This window comes from Meriones unguiculatus, chromosome 19 (genome assembly GCF_030254825.1).
Source record: "Meriones unguiculatus strain TT.TT164.6M chromosome 19, Bangor_MerUng_6.1, whole genome shotgun sequence".
In the NCBI taxonomy this organism is placed as follows: Eukaryota; Metazoa; Chordata; class Mammalia; order Rodentia; family Muridae; genus Meriones; species Meriones unguiculatus.
Genome location: NC_083366.1, coordinates 23478511 through 23485029, shown reverse-complemented (window position 1 = coordinate 23485029; position 6519 = coordinate 23478511). Strand labels below are relative to the sequence as shown.

Genomic DNA, 6519 nt, shown 5'->3' with positions numbered 1-6519 from the left:
ATGGAAAAAGAAAGCATCTTCATCAAATGGTGTTGATCAAGCTGGATGTCCTCATATAGATGAATGCAAATAGATTCATACCTAGCACCTTATATAAAACTTAAGTCCAAGTGGATCAAATACCTCAACATAGAACAAGACAATTAACCTGATATAAGAGAAAGTGGGGAATAACCTTGAATGCATCAGCACAGAAGACAATTTCTTAAACAGAACATCAAGAGTGTAGGCACAAAGTGAGACTTCATGAAACTGAAACACTTCTGTAAGGAAAATTAGAGTATCAGCAGGAGAAAACAGCAGCCTACAAATTGGAAGAGTTTTACGAAATTTACAATGGATACAGGGCTAATATCCAAGGTGCATAACAAACTCAAGAAACTTGACATCAACAAACCAAACAATCTAACTTAAAGAATAGGGTACAACTCTAACCCAAAAGTTTTCACTAAAGAATCTCAGGTGACTGAAAAACACTTAAATGTACAACATCCTTAGCCATCAGGGAAATGCAAATCAAAATGATCCTGAGATTCTCTCTTACACCTGTCAGAATGGGTGAGGTCAATAACACAAATGACAGCTTATATTCACAAGGATATGTAGCAAGGGGAACATTGTTCCATTGCTGTAAGGAATGCAAACACATACACCTATTATGAAAATCAATATCTAGTTCTTCAGAAAATTAGCAATTAATCTACCTCCATAACCAGCTATACCACTCTTGGGCACATACGTAAAGGACACTCCATCCTACCACAAGACACTTGCTCAAGTATGTTCATCGTGGCTTTCTTCATAAGAGCCTGAAATAGGAAACAACTTAGGTGTCACTCAACTGAAGACTGAATAAAGAAAATGGAGTACATTTACAAAATGAAGTATTGCTTATCTGTTAAGAAAAAATAACATCATGAATTTTACAGGCAAAAAGATGGAACTAGAATAAAATCATCCAGAGTGAGGCAACCCCAAACCATGGACAAACATTATGTGAATTCACTTAAAAGTGGATATTACTAGTAAGTAAAGGAAAAATAGCTTCCCACAATCTCACACCAGTCCTTTCCAGTGTCAGCCAATCAGAGTGATTCCCTCAAAAAAAAAAAAGGTGGAGAAAACGGGTCATTCTGCCTTCAACGACGTGGTGACCTGAGAATACACCACTGACATTCACAAGCACATCCATGTAGTGAGCTTCAAGAACCATGTTCCTGGGGCACAAAGAAATTCAGAAGTTTGCTATGAAGGAGATGGGGACTCCAAATGTGCCCATAGATACCAGTCTCAATAAAAGTGTCTGGGCCAAAGGAGTAAGGAATGTTCCATATCACATCCAAGTACATTTGTCCAGAAAACGTAAAAAAGATGAGGATTCATCCAACAAGCTCTACACATTGGTAACTTATGTGCCTGTTACCACACTCAAAAATCGACAGTCAATGTGGATGAGAGCTAACCTACTGAATGTCAAATAAAGTTGCAGAACTGCCTCAAAAAAAAAAATAAATAAATAAAGGAAAAAATCACACTGCTGAAAGAAAAAGAATCTCTGATGAAGACTCCTTGGTGAACTAACCTATTAAGCATAGAAATCTGTCATTAGGAGTCATTTTATTGCTATGTCCTTTAACAATAATAGTAGAATTTCCCCTAGGGCCTTTGACCTATCTAGTCAAAAGTTCTTTTCCATTTTTACAAAGCCAAGTGTGGGTTCCATCTCATAGAGTGGGTCTTAAACCCAATATTAAAAAGTAGTTGGTCATTGTTTGTAGGTCACTGATTTAGCTAGGTGATACTGATGTTCATGTTCATCTCTAGTAGGATCCAAACTACATTCTAGTACCCTGAATGATAGTCAGTAGAGGTGATGTTCTTAGTTGAGCACCAGCTGATTTGTTCATGTTTGATGACATGAGTACTTTATATCTTCAGCAATAGGGAAGTTCTCTCAATAGAAATTTTTGTTATCTTTATGTGTCTGTCTTTGATCCCCTCTTCAATTAAAATTCTTTTTACAATAGACAGAGACCACTAAACTACAACCAATTCCAAGAAATGTGGATATCAGTACCAGTTGACTTTATATATATACATGATACACAAAATACATATACATATAAACACACCAACACCTAAGGCTCAGGAAGCATTGTGGAAGAAGAGGCAAAGAGATTTTTAAAAGCTAGAGGATCAGGAAGTTTTCCATGAGATTGTGTCTCCCAGGAATATCAGAGGATATACCTATAAAGTCACCAACATAACTGCCTAAACAAAAGCTGAACAAGGATGATGCCAATAGATACACTAAACTAGACAGAAAGAAGCTCAACCGTACAAAAAGAAGTATAAGCAACTTCGAAAAGATGGAAGACTGACAGTTGGTCTTCTCCAGGAAAGAGCACCCCAACAGGTTGTCAAGTGAAAACTTGTATATTCACTTGTATATATATGCACGTATGCAAGTAACATTATATGAACAAAGTGGCTTATATTAAAGACTATATGTGTACTACATACATGCATGCAATAAGAATTAATGAAAAAAAGGACATGAATTTAGAGGACAGCTGAAGGGGTGTGTTGTAGGGTTTAGAGCAATGGTTCTCAAATTGTGGGTCATGACATGAATGACCCTTTCACAGGGGTTGCTTTAGACCATGGGAAAACACAGATATTTACGTTATGATTTATATCAGTAGCAAAATTACAGTTTTTAAGTAGCAACAAAAATAATTGTACACTTGGAGGTCACCACAACATGGGAACTGCATTAAAGGGCCACAGCATTAGGAAGATTTAAAAGGAAAAAAAAAGAAGAGAGAAACATATATATAAACATAATAATCTCAAAAAATTTTAAACTAGCAAAAAATGAAAGAGATTATTTTCATAAACCTCCCCCAGTAAAGACACAGAGGACACACTAATGTCTATCTATATTCAATATTGAAATCATATGGAATTTTTTCTCTACAAGAAAAGCTATTAAAATAATTTTCTAAGATTTTCACTGTAGCTTGCATTGACACACTTAAATTCTACTCTTGCAATGGAAGGAAAGTATCCACAAATTACACTGTTTGTGAAAACAGTTCAGGGGCAGCCCTTGTCCTTATTTGACATGAAATGGTGAAAGCTCAAAGTTCCTAGGCCGTAAGCAGTTAGATTAATGACAAGATTTTTAAACATTAACTCTCTTCACAACAATCATTAACTCTTCATGAAAGAACTAAATACTGGCAGCAAAGATGTACACACAGTATTATGATTTGTAAATTAAAGACCATCCATTTTATATAAGAGATTTTTCACAGGTCATCACATTAAAGTCAGGCTTCCTTCTTTTAATGCAGACATAATTATATATCTACAATAATTCCAAGATTATTTCTTTCTTCTTGAGAATTTCATACATATACATACAGTGAAATAGAAGCAAATCTATCCACCATTCCCCTGAAATTCCTCTTTATATCTCCTTCAACATGTGTCCCTTCCAACTTCATGTCTTTTTTTCTTATATATAAACCACTAAGTCCAATTAGTGCTGTGCAAAGAGGCCATCCACTGGAGCCTGAGAAACAATCAGTAGGAGGCCACAACCATTAAAAAAGGTGTATTTTCCCTCCCCAAACAAATAGCTCCTCAGCAGGTGAGGGAGTGGATATCATCTGCCATCTAGCCAGAATCTTGGGTGCTTGATCTTTCTAGGTTATCATGTGAAAGGATTCCAAAAACTGCCAGTTGATGTTCCTATTAACTGTATGACATTCAACTTGTAGGAAGAGTTAGTTTAAACAGTATGCTGCACGGTGAACTAGTAAAAAACAATTGCTCATTTTATATGAATGAAGACTTATGGTCACATAATGACACAGAAAATATTAGGTGAACTAAATTGGCTCTTTAATTTCCCAAGCACTGTCACAAATTCTCTGGAAATTAATTACTGACATTGAGTTAAACTAAAACCACCCAGACTCCCATTTTCTTGAGTTTTAGAGTTTTTATTAGAAAGCTTTTAAATCATGCATTATTTGAATCTATTAGTACCATATGGTACATTGAGTAATAAAAGATTATTAGGTATTCCTCAAAATTTTACCTTCAAATATAATTCAATAGGTATGCTTTTCAAATGAAAAAAAGAGGTTCTTAACTTTCTCATTGGAAAAAAAATGATGTCTTTTCTGGCTTTGTAGATGCTGCATTCCAATGAAGATTTAGTAAAAATAACTGTGCCACCAAAGGTCAATACTGCAGGCTGCAGAGGGCAGGAAACTATGTCGAAAGTACAAGCAGAAATCTGGATTTTATTATACCTCTCAATGGTTATAACATTCACACTTTCAATAACTAAAGAGCAACAATACAGATGAATATTTAATATAATCCATCTACTTCTAAATGTTATTGAAAGAAAAAAAAATTAAAAATATGTTAACTTAAATGTTTCAGTCTTTGGACATTCTTTGATACAGTGAGAAAATAAAATACTATGAAACAATTACAAAGGGAGCACATTTTCATGGTAATCAAGAAAATTTAAATGCATGAATGAGTATTTTAATGCAGAGAGTAAAAGATCCAGAAGTCTATCATTATCTGTATTTTCATAAGTGTCAGAGAAGAGGTAAAACTGAAAACTAGGAGGCTGGGGAGATGGCTCAGAGGTTAAGAGCACTGGCTGTTCCTCCAGAGGACCTGGGTTCAATTCCCAGCAAACACATGATGGCTCCCAACCATCTATAGTGGGATCTGGTGCCCTCTTCTGCTGTGCAGATGTACATACAGGGAAAAAACACTGTATAAATAATAAATAAATCTTTTAAAAAAATGACTGAAAACTATAATTGAGAGGTTCAAGGAAGAGATAATATGATCTAAATACTTGAAAGAAATTGTCTGTATCATACAATACAACATATAGTGAGCACACGTCAATTCAAATACTTGAAGAGAAGAAAACAGAAAGGAAAAAAAATAAAACCCTTTCAGACTCATTCCAAAAGATGCATATTTCACTAGTCCCAAAGGCCAACATCATACCAAATGGCAAATGACTGGATTCATTTCTCTAAGAGTGTGAATAACATGTACATCTTTTTTTTTCCACAGGTATTTAAAGCAGTACTAGAACTTTTAGCACTATACTTTCAGGATAGAGAAAGACATGAAATTATAAATAGGGAAGAATAAAAAGTACAACCACCCCTATTTGTTGATACAATTTAATGCATAGGAAATCCTAAAATTTTTATCAAAACAAATCTACTAGAACTCATAAGTTCAGTAATAGTGTAGGATGAAAAATTAGCATAGAAGAGAAGAATATAAAGAGAAGAATATATTCTCTTAAGAGCAGCAGTATTCAAAGGTACATCCTTGTTGGAATAGGTGTGGCTTCCTTGGAGAAAGTGCATCACTATGAGGTGGACTTTGAGATCTCAAAAGTTCAAATTGCTCCATATGGCTTGCAGTCCTTTTCCTACTGCCTGAAGATTCAGGTGTAAAATTCTCAGCTACTTCTGCTTGTGTGCTATCATGCTTCCTACCGTGATGATAATGAACTACATTTTTTAACTGTAAGCCAAAACAGGGAAGAGGACAGGAGCCTACCACTGAGGGCCTCTGAAAAACTGTACCAAACAGGGTATTAAAGCAGATGCTGATAGCCAAACTTTGGGCAGAGTGCAGGGAATTCTATGAAAGAAAAGACAGCTAGAAAGACCTGGGGGGGGGGGGGACAGGAACTTCACAAGGAGAACAACAGAACCAAAAAAATATGGGCACAAGGATCTTTTCTGAGATTGATACTTCAACAAAGAACCATGCATGTAGATAACCTAGAACCCCTGCACAGATGTAGCCCATGGCAGGTCAATATCCAAGTAGGTTCCCTAGTAAAGGGAAAAGGGACTGTCTCTGACATGTACTCAGAGGCTAGCTCTTTGATCACCTCCCCCTGACTGGGAAGCAGCCTTACCAGGCCACAGAGGAAGACAATGAAGGCATTCCTGATGAAACCTGACAGACTAGGGTCAGATGGAAGGGGAGGAGGACCTCTCCTATCATTGGAATGGAGGAGAGTCATAGGAGAAGAAGAGAGAGGGAGGGTGGGGTTGGGAAGGGATAGAGGAGGGGGCTACATCTGGGATACAATGTGAACAAAGTGTAATTAATACAAATAAATTTAAATTTTAAAAGTTTTTTCTTTATAAGAATTGCCATGGTCATAGGGTCTTTTCACAATAATAGAAACCCTAACTAAAGCACTCTTTATTCTTTCTATACACATTAATAAATTTGCTGGGGTCTAGAGAGATAGCTGAAAGGTTATAACCACATGTTCATACAGAGGACCCAGGTTTGGTTCCTGGCACCCACAGTGGAAAGATCACAAACACTGTTAACTCCAGTTACAGGGGGGTCTGACATTCTCTTCTGGCTTCCACAGGTACTTGTAATAAAAGAGTCTGGTATTTGGAATTCTGTCTCCTGGCCTTGGCAGAT

General features: G+C 36.3%; 1 pseudogene; it reads left to right on the top strand.

Annotated features, from left to right (window-relative positions):
* LOC110541831 (large ribosomal subunit protein eL31-like) lies at positions 1–1481 on the top strand (annotated as a pseudogene).
* Positions 1482–6519: the final 5038 nt, after the last annotated feature.